This window comes from Hemicordylus capensis, chromosome 3 (genome assembly GCF_027244095.1).
Source record: "Hemicordylus capensis ecotype Gifberg chromosome 3, rHemCap1.1.pri, whole genome shotgun sequence".
NCBI lineage: Eukaryota > Metazoa > Chordata > Lepidosauria > Squamata > Cordylidae > Hemicordylus > Hemicordylus capensis.
The window spans coordinates 238,052,505-238,070,759 of record NC_069659.1 but is presented as its reverse complement, the minus strand read 5'-3'; positions in this window follow the sequence as shown (position 1 = coordinate 238,070,759).

Genomic DNA, 18,255 nt, shown 5'->3' with positions numbered 1-18,255 from the left:
GAGAGATAGTGTGTGAAGTTCCTCTAAAGGAGTTGCCTACTGATGCTCATAGCCTAGGATCCAATATAATGCTCAAGCCTAATTCACATGTCGAAGGATGTGGTGGACCACCAGCTACATTCAATGGTTTAATAGTTTTCTGCCCCTTAATTTGCACCATACCCCTGACAAGATCAGAGGGTGAAGGACAGCATTAGAAGTTACACCTGTTACCTCTTGCCTCAGTATATCACCATTTTGAAGGTGTTTGCTGTGGTCTGTTGGAGATTCGTTTCTCAGCATATCCAGTCACCCATACTTGACCTAACCTGGCATAACCCCAGCTGAACCATATCAATGAAATTCACTCACACCTGAAGCAATGTTCAAGTCAGGTTTGTATGGTTCTAATTGGCCATAACTTTTACATTTCACTCAACACTAAAACCATGTTATCAAAGCTCAGAAGGCTTTGATACATAAATAACCTTTTAAATAAATATCTAATGTGTCTGCATGGATGTTCAGGCAATCATGGCCAAGGTCAGAAAATGTATTAACAATTAATTACATCACTTATGACCCAAAGTGTTGATTTCCTTTCAAATTTCAAATAATCAGTGTGCAGAAAACAGATGTCCCTGGATACTGAAAGTCCACTCTCGCAAACTATGGCATATGAACGTATGATGATGGCTGAAGGATTTTTAAAAAAAGATCATAGCACTGTAAATACTGTAACCTTTAAACAGTAGCTTGTAAAACTATCATTATGCAAGTGGCCCAAGGATCTGAAATTCCCCACTCCAGGTAAGCCTATCAGAGATTGTAGAGAACTGAGGAAAAATGAGACATTTGCCCACATTATCCAGCAGCCCCCCAAACACAAGAAGTTCTTATTTATTATGCGTAACCTGCCCTCCCTTCAAAGAGCTCCAGGCAGAGTCCATGTTCTGCCCCTTTTACAGCAACTTTGTAAGGTAGGTTACTGTGACAGATGATAATTGGCTCAAGGTCAACCAGCGAACTCTCTTGCTGTGTGAAGATTTAAACCTGAATCTCCTTGTCTCCACTTCTAGTCCAACACTATCTACTACACCACACAGATTCTTAAGCAACTGGGGTTTGGGGTTTGGATGTGGGAAATTCAAATTCAGATCCCTGTCTGGGTATAATGCTCACCTAGTGATCTTAAGGATGTCACAATCACTGACTTACCAAACCTCACAATTAGGAATGTGCATGAAACAATTTTTTGTGATTCAATTTGTACCCGAATCGAAACACCCCCGTTTTGATTTGTGTCCAAATCTGACCCATCCGAAACAGCCCAGATTCGATTTGGATCTGAATTTATCTGAATCCAAATCGATTTGGATCAGAAAAATGGGTCCTGGGGCCAAAATAGTGGGATGGGGTGGTAGTGCCTAATGGGTGGAGGCTAATACCCCAATTTCCAAAAAATTGGGCCAAGGGTTGATTAAAAAAATTTTTTTTTTGAAGTTTATGTGTCTTTAAAAATTTTCCCAGAGGGAATAATGGGGGTTTCAGCAGCACCATAACTCCACTTGTGGGGCACTTGGGTGGCCCAGAGAGAGTGGTGGCATAGTGCACATAGGGTGCCAACCACCCCCATGGCTTGATAACCCATGGTGTACTGGGTTCTGCTGTTTTGGAGGTGTTTTGAGTGTAGATTCTCTGATAGCAATAGCAAATGAGAGTGGATTCATGGTTTCTCATTGAAAATCTCATATGCTACCAGAGAATCTACACTCAGAACACCTCCAAAACAACAGAACCCATTAACAACCCATGGGGGTGGTTGGCACCCTATGTTCACTATGCCATCACTCTCTCTGGGCCACCCAAGTGCCCCACATGTTCAGTTATGGAGCTGCTGGAACCTCCATTCTTCCCTATGGGGAAAAATCTAAAAGATGAGTAAACTTCACTTCAAAAATCAAATAATATTGAGCTCTTTGCTCAATCACTCTGAAACGTAGGTGGTAGCAGGCATCCATTGGGGCACCACCACCCAACCCACTCTTCTCCCCCCAAAATAACATCAACATCGCACATTTACAACACCTGCAGAGCTTTGAAAAGAACAAGTTTTGGTCACGCACATTCACATTCCCCCCCCCCCGAAATGCAATTTATCCACACACAACAGTGTGAAACAACAATGAACAACAAACACACATAACTTTTTAAATTCAAATCCCAAAGCCCACACTCCATTGCTGCAATCCCTAAGCCCCGCACTCCACTGCTGCAACCCCAAAGCCCCGCACTCCACTGCTGCAACCCCAAAGCCCCACGCTCCACTGCTGCAACCCCAAAGCCCCACGCTCCACTGCTGCAACCCCAAAGCCCCACGCTCCACTGCTGCAACCCCAAAGCCCCACGCTCCCCTGCTGCAACCCCAGACCCCACGCTCCCCTGCTGCAACCCCAGACCCCACGCTCCACTCCTGCAACCCCAGACCCCACGCTCCACTCCTGCAACCCCAGACCCCACGCTCCACTCCTGCAACCCCAGACCCCACGCTCCACTCCTGCAACCCCAGACCCCACGCTCCACTCCTGCAACCCCAGACCCCACGCTCCACTCCTGCAACCCCAGACCCCACGCTCCGCTCCTGCAACCCCAGACCCCGCGTTCCGCTCCTGCAACCCCAGACCCCGCGTTCCGCTCCTGCAACCCCAGACCCCGCGTACCGCTCCTGCAACCCCAGACCCCGCGTACCGCTCCTGCAACCTGAATTCCAGAGGTAGGGTACACTCACTCACCAGGGCTGGGGCTGGTGGCTGGCAGACACAAAGAAGCATCACAGGCTGACACCAATTCTCTCAAGTGGGTGGGTGGGGGAAAATCTTCCCAGGAACAAAAAAGCAGATAGATCCAAGCCATTCCCATGCTGGCATGCAGTAGCAGGCTAGGCTCAGGCTAACAACAAGGCAGGAACAGGCAGTGGTGGTGGCTGGTATAGCATGGCATCATCAGCATGGCAAGCAACTTGAGGCATGCAATATAAAGAACAGTAGCACATTGCAACAGAAAGGCAGAATGGCAACTTGAAAAGCCCTCTGTGAACTCTGACCCAGGCTTGCCCCTTCCCCTGGCCAATGTGGAGTCAGCAAAGAGTGGCAAGAGGGAGAAGAGCCAATGGGGAACAAGGAGAGGGAGTCATCAACTGGTCTGATCATACCTACAAGCACCACTGGAAGGCTGGAAGCGCGGGCAATTTAAAGAGATGGCAAGGAAACAGAAAGCAGAGAGAGACTCAGAGATCATCACAAAATGGAGTCCCGAAACTACAAATACTTTGGCACTGAAGCAGGGGTGATTCGTTTCGGGGACAAATCATTTTGGAAGTGCAATTGGGTGATTTGTTCTGTTGACAAATCACCCAAAATGGCCATTTTCAGGCACAAATCGTTTCGGGGACAGAAAGTTTTGCTCATCCCTACTCACAGTGTTGCTGCAATGCTAAAATACAGTCTGTGCTCCTGGAGAAAGACTAGGATACAAATGACAGTCATAAAGAAGGCAGCATATTGCACTATAATAATGCAATATGTTTCTTTAGCAATAGCAATAGCACTTACATTTATATACCGCTCTATAGCCAGAGCTCTCTAAGCGGTTTACAATGATTTTAGCATATTGCCCCCAACATTCTGGGTACTTTAATGCTTCCAAAACCTGCAAAGCCTGTTGATCAACATCCATAGCAGGAAAGAAAAAGAAGTACGTACAATGTAGGCAAGAATGATTTGATCATATCAAATCCAACTTTCTGAAAAACTATCATCTATATCCAAACAATTCTGAGTCTTGAGATGGGGCAAGTATTCAAAATTGGGAAGAGGCTCTAACATCTCCATCCTCCAGAGCAGTCCCAGTTTGAGTCATGCACAGCTTCTCTTGGAGCACAGCCTGAATCCAGTTAGGCCTGCATTGCACATCTTTGCTTGACCGTGCCCTACCGTGGGATACACCCCATTTAGAACTGTGTGTGTTTATTATGTCCCCGCCATGTCCAACAGACAGTGGCAGCTGATGACTCCTGGGCTTGGGTGGGCGCCAGGCAGTGCAGTTGGTGAGCGGAGCCAGTCCCCCCCCCCCTGTTTATTTAATTCGGATCTAGCACTACGTCTATGTGAATGCCACCTTAGGATGGACAGATTCCTTTTCACTGGGTCTGCTTCTGCTAGGATAAATCATCTGTGTATGACTATGAATCTAACCTATTTTGATTCTTGCAAAGTCCAAAAGGTAGGTTATTCAAGAAAGCCTTTTCCTCCTGTTCAACCTCTTTTCCTGCAGACTGGCAGAAACAGAGGAGAGCGGAGAGAAACACACACACTTTTTTACTCTTTGAATTGCAGCGCTTTTTCTCCATGCGTTTCCATTAAGCTGGCAAAAGGAGTTGCAATCAGGAAGATCCTTGAGCAGAAAGCATATTATATATTTTAATCCACCCTGCCCCCACGCTCCATCACTGTATAGTTTAGTTTAGTTTTTTAAGGCAGGGAGGTGGGGGGGAGGCAAAAAACAATGCTTGCTAGAGCATGAAAATATGGCATTAACAGGCTCCAATATTTGTTTTCTCATTAACACTCACCCCCCGGAATATCTGAGTGAAAAAGACTCATTTTCAGTCCTTTGGGGCTGCCGTACCACCGCCCCCCAACCAGCAATGTGACCATGGCTTCTCCTCGTACAGTTTTCTCCAAGCCAGCCATGGCAGCGGTTCTAACTGCCACATTAGTTGACTGAGCGAGTGAGCAAACACAGAAAATGGCGGGAGGGGCCATGTGGCTGTCACGTGCGAAGAGGAAGTAGGGATGTGTCTTGGCTCCAGGGTAAGTTGCAGATGTCTTGAGTCGAGGTGGGCATAAAAATCTTTAATGTATTTATATTAAATTAGGAAAAAGATCCCACGACCCCAGTTATTAAAGGGGTTGGCCAGTGGCTACGAGCAATGAGAGAAAACCAGGCAAGGAAATATAAATGCCAAACAGCATCCAGTCAAGAAGTTGGCCCTAGCAGGCATTACAATTAAAAGTTTGGTGAAAATATTTTAAAGGGAGACACAGCAGGCAGGCAGGCACACGTTCTGTTTTGTGTTGATTATTTCCTTAAAGGTGCCCAAATGCACATTGCTACCTACTGCGCTGCTAGCAATGACATAATTTACATAATCTGACAATTACATAAACTTAATTTACATAATCTGTTTCTGAGGCTAAATAAACAAAAACGAACACCACTGACTGGCTTTGGTTTGGTCTCTCTTCTCTCTTCTCCAAGAGTGAACAAAAGGGTGATTGCCGCTCTCTGGAAGTACTGTCTGTCCCCGCCCCGGCCACACTGATTGCTAGTCAGAGGCAGAGGGAGCTGTCAATCAGTATGATGTCTTCCTGATAGGGCTATTTGAATTCAGCCCATTTTTTGACAATAAAGGCAAGCCTTGGGATTGGCTCCTGCCCTATGAACACTGGTTATTGAAACTGTTTTGTGTGCTCTTATAGGTGTTTAAGGAATTTTACTACCAGCGCCCACTATATGTCAACACTGCAGGCTTGCAACTTACAGGCAGTGAAGTGCAGGGCTGTAGTGACTATCAGTCAGAGCTAAAATGGCAGCAGAGGACAAAATGGCTGACAACTATTATTGGTTTTGGACCATTTTTATTAGGGGATTTTTTTGGACATTTTTGGCCTTTGGGGGGAAGGGCGCTGCCCACCCTGCCCTAAGGGAGGAGCCTCCACTGCCAATTGAGGGTGATAGGTCTGATAGAGGACATTTACTTTCCAGACCAGCAGCCACGGAGTCCTCGGCTGGGGCAGGCCAGCAGTGGGTTCAACTCCACTTGGTGTGCAGGGAATAAAACAGTAGCAGGCGCTGTGGTAGGCCAGCTTGTAGATTCAAGCATGCATGTGGCATGTGCGGGGCCAAGCACCCAAGTTCTGCTTGCCTGCAGGCCAAGGGATGGGGCAGGGGGGCCAGACCCCACCAGGCAACAACAAAAAGGGTGCCCCTCTCAACACCCCCTTTGGGTAAAGGGGCCCAGGCCAGTTAGATTGGCTGTCTTGGAGCAGCTGCTGGTTAGTTATCCAGATAGGAGAGCTGCTGCTCTCTTGAATTCTGGCTTCTGTGTAGAGGCCACCTCTACTATGAGTGGCTGTGTATCAGCCCTGGTCTTTGAAGCTCAGGCCAGGGGCATACAAGACAGCACTAGTGATTCCCGGGTGAAGAGGATGTTCGAGGGCTGGTCCAGGGAGATCCCCAGATGCCCTGATCAGAGGAGGCCACTCACATTTGGGTTGGTGGCAAACATGGCAGAGTACCTGCCAGGGTGCTGTAGCTCTCCTTGGGAGGTTGTGCTGATTAGGGACAACCTGATACTTGTGCTGATACTTTGGTTTCAATCTTTGGCGCTTTTAAGCCTAGTGAAGTACTGCTGCGCAGGAGGCATTCGCCCACTGATCGTTGCCTGTAGTTCAGAGATGTGTCCTTGGTAGGCAGTGGAGAAGCTATTCCTCCACTCCCCTAAGACTGATCAGAAGGGGAGGGGACAAATTATTCATTGGCATGCAGCCCAGGATTCTCAGGTGTGTCCTGTGGTGGCATTGGGGCAGTATGTAGCCAGACACACCAACCCCTTCGGGTGCCTATTTGTGCATGAGGGCAGGGATTTGCTGATGTAGTATCAGCTTTGGTCGGTCCTATGAAAGGCCTTAAGTTTCGTGGGGGTGGCTACACAGGGTTTTAGTCTATACTGATTTAGGATAGGGGCAGTAACCACGGTCAGTCGCATTGGCCTACGAGCAGAGGATGTAATGAAGATTCAACGATGGCGGTCCAAAGTTTTTCTGCATTATGTGCGCTGACAGTTCACCAGCAGCAGCTGGTTTGTTTACCTGTTTGTTCTTTTGGCAGGTGCTGGCGGGGCACCAGCTCCAGTTTGGGTGCTTCTCTGTGGCCATTTGTTGGTCTTTGGGGCGTTCAAGCGGGCCAGCACCTCCCAGTTTGGCAGCCAACTTGGTTTGGGGCAGTGAGTGAGTCAGGGTGTCCTGGCTGGGAATGCGTGGAATGCTCTGGAACCAGTTACTCCCTGCAGTTTGGCATTATGTAGATAGGCACACCTGTCGTGATGTTTTGGTTTTACATTGGTGGGGGGAGAATGATCTTGGGAAGTGGACTGGGCTCTCCATCATCCAGCAGGCCTCTTCTGATATCATGGCCATACATAGGAGGTTCCCTGGGATCCGGAGAGTCTGGCTGGAATGGTTGCAGCGTAGGGTGTGGCGTGGCATCCATTCCTTGAGAGGGATAAAGCGAGCCAGATGTAAGACATCTGTGGCCATCAGCAAGCTCGTAGTCACCACTGGCAGGGTGATGGTGCTGCAGCCAGGCCTATTAGCCACGTTGCCACACTTATTCAGGCCAGATGGGGTTCACCTGTCAAAAGTGGGTTGTGGAGGGAGCTTGTGGAGGTGTTGGAGAGTATTGGGGCAGGAAGGTCAAGCTAGGCTAACCTCCCTGTGTGGCAGAGACAGTGTGGGTTTAGGGGGTAAGTAGATGGACTGGAACTTCTGTGAGCACCCTTGTATAGTTGAATGGGTAATTGGTCAATCATTCCCTTGCGGTTTGTGCAGCCCAGGGAGGACGATTTGCCATGAAACCTGCTTCAGGACTTTGCAAACCCTGGGGCTGTGCAGTCCAGGGCGCATGAAGACCTAGAAGGATCCAGGCCCCCTTTCTGGGGGTTGGCTATGAAGGGGAGGGAGCAGGCTTACGCCTGCTTCCTTCCAGAGCCAGAGTGTGTCACCCAAGCAAGGAATGGGGGAAGATGGGGAAGTCCGAACCCCACTGTTGCTAGGCCCCACACTGTCTTGAGGAGGGGACTTACTCCATCCAGTTTGCTTACACTTTCTATAGTTCTAAATAAAGATGTGGCCCTTTCACCAACTAACTTGTTGTCTGTGTCTTCTTGGGGCCCAGGTCTGCGGACAATGTTCTGGGTCAAGCCCCCCCCCCCATCCAGGACAATTTGGAAACTCCAATTTAGATGTCTGGGAGTTGTTTTCTCACCATTATACACATGAGATATAGTCAAACAACAATATTTATTCCAGCTTAACCAACACAAACAGTGCACAACAAAACAAAACCATAAGGCTATCCCATATATCTAAAACTCCTCTCTTCCCGCCCAATATCTAGATGCATCAAGGCAAGTCTGTGTTCCTTATCTCACTCACAGTAAATGAGAGTGCAAGTCTGATGTTCAATGTCCCATTAAAAACAAGTTGTTCTAGTAAGAACTAACCAGCCTAATTTCCTTTCACTGTCTCTACAATTATCAAATTCAGCATACATGCAGGGAGAGAATCACCAAGGAAATCTAACACAGACATTTTGAATTTCAGAAGAGGAAACGTCTCCAAAACAAGGAGTATGGTGAAAAGAAAGCTGAAAGGGAAAATCAGGAGAGTCACTTCGCTCCAGAATGCATGGAGTTTACTCAAAACCACAATAAGGACAAGGAGAAGAGACACAACATGCAGGGAACCCTATCAGTTGCCTTACACCCAATCTAGCACCATTCTGTTAAAGGTGTTCCATGTGTTTTCTGGCCAGGCAGCACTACCATGGCTGGGCATTATCTGTCTATTTACTGTAGACGTGGACAGCTGTGTTCCCCTTAATTGTATGGAGGGATGTATATAAATTCTTGTATATAGACATGACTATGGATGTATAGCCTGGCCTCCTGTTTAGGAAGCATCCCTGACAGGTGTGGTAGAATGCATTCCCAGAAAGAAACAGAAACCATGAAAGGGACAGCCCTTATTTGGAGTAGAGTATGCAGTATTCCTTTCATTCTCCTTCCTTCCTAAGAAACCCTTCCACGCTTTGTCACGCTAAAAGAGAACGGGTAATTGTGGGGGGGGGGAGCCACCCAGAGGCATGGGTGGGACCGCCAGGTGCAGTCAGTCTATCTTTAAACAGTTACAGTGGGAAGAGAGGGACCCAATCCTCTCTTTGTGGGGGGCCCAAGTCCCCCACAACATACTCCAAACAAGAGGGTCTAACATTCCCCCACAACAAACTGTCTTCCCCCAGGGAGATTAAAAGAGGACCCCCACAAGGGGAATGCAGCGGTCCTCATAATAACAGTAAGTAAACAAACATTTTTGAGGCTGTTTATCACTCCCCGCTGGCACTATATTGGGCAGCAGTGATATAGGAAGATGCTGAAAGGCATCATCTCATACTGCACGGGAGGAGGCAATGGTAAATCCCTCCTGTATTCTACCAAAGCAAACCACAGGGCTCTGTGGGTGCCAGGAGTCGAAACCGACTTGAAGACACACTTTACCTTTTTACCATGGTAAAAGATAACCATGGCCAGAAAGCCAGCAAGTGGATTCCACCTAGGGAGAATCCCCTTGCTGCTCTCAGGCTGCCATCCAATAGTGGATGGCACTATTGGATGGCTTCACTATTAGGATCAGTAACTGGGGGGGATTCCCACAACAGCCTGTTTAAACGTGGTGAATGCAAACTAAGTGTGCATTCTCTTCTTCAAGTTTGTATACATTTGGTCTTCCTGACCAAAGGTGAGGGCCACATGGCTTCGCTAGGTGTCACCTTTCCAGTCAAGTAACATCTCCCAGAAAACCCATCAGCAATTCATTTGCGTGAGATCCACCCAAGGCTTCAGCAGCAGCTGTGCAGTTGTGTCAAAGGATAAATTTTTCTGGTGCACTGTACCTCCTATCACCCACCAAGCCATGAACCCACCCACCTCTAGCCCCAAGTTCTCAGCTGCCCATATCCCCCAAGACCCCAATGCCATCTCAAAGTGCCCCTTGCCATTCTGGGATATCAATAATTGTGTTTCTGCATGACCATGTCTCTTGGAAGTTCCTGCAAAGGCAGTGGTGTAAATGATGTGAGGAAGGGGTTAATGTCTTTGTACTGCCGGATGGATGATCGAGGACAAAAAGCCACAATCGTGCTGAGCACACAAACACACACCCCAAAGATCATGCCCAATGGTAGCCACTTTACCTACGTCCTGATGCCCTGCCCACAGCCTGGTAATGCGAGCGACATGAAACTTCCTGGGATTCAGTTTCAGTGGACCAGAAACAGGGATGGGCTGCTCTGCCCAGAAGCATGAAGTTGCTGGACCAATGTTGGTTAATCATCCTCTAGATGATTCTCAGCTTCAGAAATTAACCTTGAGTTCCTCTACTCAAGGTTTCACATTATTTCCAAAGGCAGCCGCAGGATTGGGTTGCTCTGTACCAGTATAAATGGGTCCTTTGACCATGTGCTTGTATGTGTGGCAATGAGCCTCACACAAACCCAAATCTGCAGATTCTCAGCATGACAAGTACACCTCTGAAGCTGCTCTAAAGATGTAAATCTAATTCTAAGGACTATGCTTCACTGAATCCTAAGTGGGTGGAAATGGTTTAAACATTTGCTCTTTCAGCATGCATTAGAGCACGTTTTAAGTCATTTTCTGCCCTTAGTTAAATACTAGTTAAAAACAGTTTACATTTAAAAAAAAACCCAAAACAAATAAGTCTTGCATTTATAAGGAAATGCATCCCAGTGGCTGCATAATGCAAAAGCCAAGGGGCTCAAAGGGAGAAACCTGGAAGCTTTAGAATGGGCTTAGTTAAATCTTAAAATGCCCTTGTTTTGAATCTGAATATCACTGACAAGGAGGTCAGCTTCACTGAAGCGGTAAGTGTTCTTTAATTTGCTTTGGATTTCAAACAGCTAAGTATCCCATTGTCATATGTCAAGTAGCAGAAGTAAATGAGGCACTTTACCACTCCAAATCATCCACAACTTACATACAAAGCACCCAAACTGAATTCCTGTCCAACCACAGGGCCTCAGAGACTTCCCTACTAGGATTGCCAACTGGCCCTGTTCATGTTTCTTTAACAGCATCGTAATCCTTAGAAAATAAGCAAGTTTCCTCATTAATTTTTCTCTCCATGCCTTGTCTGCAGTGTCCAAGGTTCATTCACAAGTTTTGAGCAGTGAGCTGATACACCCTAAAGTAAAGTTGTGCCGTCGAGTCGGTGTCGACTCCTGGCGACCATAGAGCCATGTGGTTGTCTTTGGAAGAATACAGGAGGGGTTTACCATTGCCGTCTCCCATGCAAGATGAGATGATGCCTTTCAGCATCTTCCTATATCACTGCTGCCCGATATAGGTGTTTCCCATGGTCTGGGAAACATACCAGCAGGGATTTGAACCAGCAACCTCTTGCTCCCTGGGCAAGTTACTTCCCCACTGTGCCATTAGAGGTAATAAATATAATTGATATGATAGATTCAGGATCAAATTCACTACGATCAGGCCCTCTTACATCTATGATGCAAAACTGTCATTAGTGCCTGTATTTCTTTCTTTCAGGCAGTTGTAACAGGGCCTGATCAGAAGTGAAACTGTGGCACATGGGGCAGGGGCATTTAACTCTTACCCTTTGTGCCACATCCCTAACAAAAATTACCCTCGAAGCTGCTATAACCCCGGGGCCAGGAAGGCTCTACATATTTTTGAAAAGTGATGTAATAAGCTTTTTTGAGGCTCTGCTTTGCTAGCTAAGGAACATTGCCATAGATAATTGTTTTGCTACACAGTACAGATGGATTTTATCTCCATGCCAAATTTCAGGAAATGTATCACCTGTTTCTGCTGTTAAAGGAACAAGAGCATGAATGGTTTTTAAAAGGAGTTAGAAACTAGAGATGGGCACAAAGTGGATTTTGCTATTCATTTTGAGCTTCAAACAAATCTCAAAATGCTCAAATCAATTCATCAGAACAGCGGCCAAGCCTGCTGTTTCGATAAATCAACCACAAAACTATTCAAGTGTTTCAGAAATGGGGAACAATGGGGAACTCGAAACACGACATTGTTCCCCATGGGTAGCTCCTAGGGAACCAAAGTGGGTTGGGTGTAGGTCATGATGGGTGCTATCTACCACTCAACCCACAAAAGAAATGGGAAAGTGGGCAATTTAATTTTTTTTTAAACCTTTCCTAAGATCCAGCATAGGATACTATGAATTTTTTTAAAAAAAAGATTAAAAAATTGTTTATGGCTGAAACAAGCTGCACTCACAGAGTATGTATGGCAAGTTTTGCATTGCAACTTACATGCCTGCTTTCTTTGCAAAACACTGAAGATTAGAAGGAGACAGTAAAAGGGAATCTGTCCCTCCCAAGACAGAGCAACACACATTTTTTCCAAACACTGTCCAAAAATGGCCAAAAAAGAATCACTGACAAGGAATCCACTGCCCGCCACAATGCCTACGCTGCAGTAACATCAATAGCACAAGTTGCTTTCTCACACACAATTATGACTCCACTGCAACAACTGCCACAGCAGCATCCTTATCAGCAAGCATAGCCATAACCTCAATAGGAGCATCATATTCAGCCACATTTTGACTGAGTACATCTTCCAATACAGATTGCAGAGCAGACCAGAGCAGTGAGTCAAGCACATGCTAGTCTCAAGGCCAAACATGGAGCACATTTCTGAGAGAGAGAGAGAGAGAGAGAGAGCGCGCTGCCACTGTCCATTTCTCACCACAATGATATCTCACAAACAAAACAAACCACAACTCAAGGAATGTAGGCAGAGACCCAAGTTCTGCCTCTATCAATCTGAGATCCAGCAAAACCAGATAGTTAAAAAATATAGCAGCAATAGCACTACATTAGCACTATATGTGTTCAAAGAGGCTCAATCTCAGGTACAATACATACAGTGTGCTGGAAGTCCCACTGAAATCAATTAATCAATGCATCAATTTGTTCTGCATGAAATCTTCAATATCCCACATAAATCAGGTCTTATGACTACATCATAAGTCAAAAACACAAAATGCTGCAGGGCAGCAACAATATAATGTACATAATGGGGAGATCCTCATGATTGTTGAGAGCAGGCGGAAGGCTGATTTTAACTAACCTTTCTCCCAATAGATGTCAAAGTTCTGTTGGAAGCATGAACCATGCTCCCAGTACTGTGTGCCTGCAGCACTGAGCTTCAGAGGCCAGGATGATGCATCCCAGCCCTCGGATATCCCACAATGCACTGTGTGAGTTTCCAGTGCATTGTGGGGATCCCCCCGACAATGGCCGGGAGCCCGCTCCTGTGCTAGCACCAATTCAAACTCGAACCTGCAAAATCAGATCTGATCCAATATGATACGAGTTGGATTAGGTTTAATTCAGATTCTAATCGATTCAATCTACTTCTAAAGGTACAAGGGGCACCAAAGTGGGTAGTGGGTGCCAACGACCACTCACATTTCAAGGCAGTGGGGCACTCGGATGCTTTTTTAAGGAATGTTTTAATTATTTGTGATTTTGTATATTTCTGCCATAGGAAATAATGGGGATTTGAAGCAGCCCTATTATTCCTCATGGGTTGTGTCAAGGTGGTCAGAAGTAGGTGGGGGTAGGGCACATTAGGTGCTAACTACTCCCCAACCAATAGGCAGTGGAGTGCTCAGTTGTGTGTGTTTGCTTGCTTGCTTGTTTGTTTTAGGAAGTGTTTAAACTCCTTGGTCTGTTATGAATTTTTAGCATAATGAATCCCTATGAAGATTATCTATCTATCTATCTATCTATCCATCCCATTTCTATACTGCCCTTCCAAAAATGGCTTAGGGTGGTTTACACAGAGAAATAATAAATAAATAAGATGAATCCCTTACCCCAAAGGGCTCACAATCTAAAAAGAAACATAAGATAGACAGCAGCAACAGTCACTGGAGGTACTATGCTGGGGGTGGATAGGGCCAGTTACTCTCCCCCTGCTAAATAAAGAGAATCACCACATTCATTACATGCCAGTTCATTACATACCAAAGAATCTAAACTATTCAAAAAATCTTGAATTAAAAAGCAGTTGTTTTAAGACAAGCATAATATGGTCTCTCCGAGAAACCCCAGAAACCAATCTAGACACCACATTTTGGACCAACTGACGCTTCCAAACCACATACAAAGGCAGCCCCACGTTTATATACCAGAGTCTAAACACTTCAAAAAATTCCTTAAAAAGCAACTGAATACCCCACTGCCTTGTGAGTTGGGATGTAGTTGGCACATGGGGTGCCACTTATTCCCCCTCCCCCATCTGCATGGCAGTGGGGTACTAAGTTCATTTTTAAGGAATTTTTGAAGTGTTTACTCTTTGATGTGCAATGAATCCTCATAGGGTTTCATTATGAGGAAAAGTCATAACACACCAAATTAGGTGCAAATGTGCATATAGCAATGCTGTTTTGTAAGGCAGCTGAAAAGGGGAAAGGCAGCTGTGTAGGGGAATTAGTTGTGATAACCACATGTCTGAGCAAATGTGGTAATACCATTAGGGCAGCTAGATAGAGGTGGTGGTGATTTAGACTGGGGAACTGGAAGGAGGGATTAAAACAAGCTCTCAAGTGTTGTCTACGTTACTCATATTAATTCCTTCCGGTGTAAGTTATTTAACTTTTTAAAAAACTCAAATGTCTTTTTTTGTCTAAGTGTGAGAGTGTAAAAGAGAGAGGTGCTTGGGGTGTCTGTATGAGATAGGGTGGCCAACCCTTCAGGATTGGCTTGAAGACTTCAGGGATCAGCCTCAACCTTCAGGAAAGAAAGGAAGGCAGCAGAGTTGCCAGAACCTAAGGGGTATACTCGTGGGTCAAATGGGCCGTAAGCCAGAATTTGGCTTTTTTAAAGCCAAATCTAGCCACCTAGGAAGGCAGTCTAGAGATATTAAAGACTGGATATTAGCAGGGATGGGGGGAGGTGAAAGAATATTGTTTGGAGGGGGGATCTCCTGGAACAGTTTTAGTCAGAGCTGGCAACTCTAGTGTGTTCTACATATTTCCCCTGGAAGCAGCTGCAGATTGTTCTATGCACCTTTATTCAGAAATAAACTTGTAAGGCTCTCCACACAAGCAAACTTGTAAGGCTCTCCACACAAATTTTGTGGGGAGAGCAGGCCCACAGATGAGCAGGGAGCCCTCCCTGGGCAGAGATGATTACCAGCTCTTTCATGAAGCCAGCTGGGTTGGCAGAGTTCAGGGGCCTCCCAGCCCCCTGAAGTCCCAGAATGACCTGAGCAAGTGTGCGGGACATTCTGGGGAGCTTCCCAATGCCGGGAGGCTTGCTGTCGCCTCCCCATTGGGGGGCTACTTGTGAGCTGCTGTGGCAAGGAGCCATGCCACAGTGACACATAATCCTCTAATCCGTTTTTTTCAGGCACTCTTGGACCCAGAGGTGTAACTATAATAGGGCAAGGGGAGACAGTTGTCTGGGGGCCCACTGCCTTGGGGGGGGCAGAGGCAAGTCACATGACTGACTCCCCCAGCCACGCACCCGCCCGGGCTTCCTTCAGTTGTATTCATCCTCCAAAATTGATGTGAGTGTTAAGACCCGGAGCTACCACAACAGCATATCTTTCTCTAGTACCATTAAATGACTTGCATCGTCCACAATTTTCGTCCTTTAAAAAAAAAAAAAGAATGATGTTCTATTGTGGCACATAGGATATATATAATATTTATAAATATTTTACTTCAGTGGGGGGGGGCATTTTAGAATCTTGCCTCTGGGCCCACTCCAACCTTGCTACGCCCCTGCTTGCACCTGAAAACTGGGTTAAGTGGTGGGCTGCTGCCACACTGCCACCAGGAGTCACACCCTTCCAGGCAGTTCTCACACGCAGTGGAAACCCGGCTGCACTCCCCTCACCTGGTTTCCACTGTGCGTGAGAATAGCCTCTGTGCCTTGTCCAGTTGTGCTGTGTTTGTACTTACCTCAGCTTGCCTCAAGGCCCTCAAGGAAAGTGCAAACAAGATTGCTGCCTGCTTCCGATTTAGTGCTTGCAACATGAAAGCTACATAGCAAGATGTGTTCTTTTCTTTTCCTTTTGTTTTTCCTCCCCCCCCACCCCACCCCACCCCATTTTGTATCTGCTTGGTAACTGCCTTTCTTAATCTTTTTCTTCCTTTAAAACAGGTGTGCGCCAGGGTTCCCCCCCTCCCGTATGCATTTTAAAACAAATTGTGGTTTTATTTTTCCTTGTTGGTATGGCTTGTCGCCTTTCTTGTTCTAGTTTTTAAATATATGTGTTTCTAGTTTCAGAATATGAAACGTTTCTAATTTCTCTATGCTTAACACACATGGGTAGCTTTCCCTAACTTCCACAACTTGTAAAATCATAGCCTCCTTTTTCTATTTTCTTCCTAGCTTCAAAAAGCGTTAATGTTTTTGTAGTTAGTGTTAATGTTTTTTGTGGGTCTTCATTTTCCCTTACTACACAATTTGCAAGATCATTTAGAGTTGAAGAGTATTTACACATCCAGGAGGGCATGGGGAAGGCTGTGCAAACCTTACTTTCCTTGCACTTGCTCCATTAACCTCATTTAAGGGGAGGTGGAATTAGGTGGGCTAGCCACCTTGGGAGCACCCGGTTCGCCCGTGAGCCCGGTGGTTCCCACAATCCCTGGAAAGCAGGCTAAGCTCCCTTAGCCCGCTTTCCAGGGATTGTGGGAATAGCCTCAACATCTAGGTATCCTTGTGCTATATGATCATAACTGTAATAAATTATTACGTTATTGAAACATTCACTATCCTCTGCTGGGATATGTCCAGTATACCCAGTAGAAGCACAGTGAACTTCTATCTAGACCCTCCAGAACAATCTGTCTTATTAACCCTCAGAAAAATGTCTAGACACAATTATGCAGTTAATGATATAGAATACTTTCTTATGCTTACCATAAGTAAGCAAGTGATACATCCATCTGCAATCTCAGACAGATGTAGCAGGAGCCTGGGAACTCACACCTCTCCCTTCCATCTGGCACTCTACTATTACGACTATGACAAATATTTATATACCGCTTTTCAACAAAAGTTCCCAAAGTTCCAAAAGTTCCCTGAGAGAGAGATGCCTCCTGTCCCCAAAAGGTTGAAAATAATAATTTAAAAAGGAAACATAAGATGCCATCTCACTGCCACAAAAATCTCATGAGAGGGCGGTTTATCTATGATTAAGCAGTGATGACTAGTGGCTGTGACATGGCGTGCCAGGTAGAGGGAGGTATGCACTCCCTTGGATGATACATGCAAGTAGATGTATCATCTGAACTAACCCCCAGTCATGCAGAAATAGGGGCACGGACCTTGTAGCTGCGCAGGGAGTACGTGTTACCCATCATACCAACTGCTTTGTGTATATGAGTTTTGGATTTTATTTTATTTTTAAATAGCACTCAGAAATGTGTGTGCTCTGCTCAAGAGAACAAGCTCACCTGTTTTCCTTTTCTGTGTGGTCAAATTTCAGCAGAGGAATAAATAGTACAACTAATGAACTTTGATGGACCTCACTAGAAAGCAAGAATGAGGAGAAGAAAGATAGTTGAGTAAGAACACCTTGAAGAACTAGAGGTACACCAATCACAGTCCTTCCCCAAATTTGAGTGCAAAAAGGTTATGAATAACGGGGAGGTGGGAAATAGGATAACTATGATTATCCAAAGTCCTGAGGCTATCTAAATAGGGGAAGATTGTTGTTCCCAGAGATATACCTTCTATGATACACGGTATATCACTATGATATCACAATTGTGCACCACTGCCCCTTGTCTAGTTTGTCATCAAACTTGCACCAAGGAGACTTGAATTCAACTCCTTGTTTGGGCAAGAAGCTTTGAAGCTCACTTGATTTCATAATCAAGTGAGGGGGCGGGACTTTTAGAGACTTGTGCCAATCACCATCTCTCAATCCAGTCCACTTCATGCAGTTGTTGAGAGACAGAAATAGAAGTGTCCTACATATTCCTTGGAAGAAGGGAGGATACAGATATGAAATAGGATACTTGCTCTGAAGTTTAATAAGGTCACTGGGCTCTTGAATAGACTGTTTAAGGATCACCAAGTTTTATATATTCAAAAGAACTATAGTTTTTCACAGAAAGAACAATGACATTTCACTTCTTTTCCAACATAAACAACTTTGAAAAAGATGAGGGCCCTGCAGGGAAGAAATTTGCTTTCAGCAGGTTGTGTTTTTTTAAAGCAGTTTATTTTCTGCTTTCTATTTTGAATACTTATCACATTTTATGCAACCAGCTCGAACAGCCCAAGGATATATGACAAAACTAACCCAATTCAAAACTCACAAAAACTATTTTGTACTGTTAAAGTTCT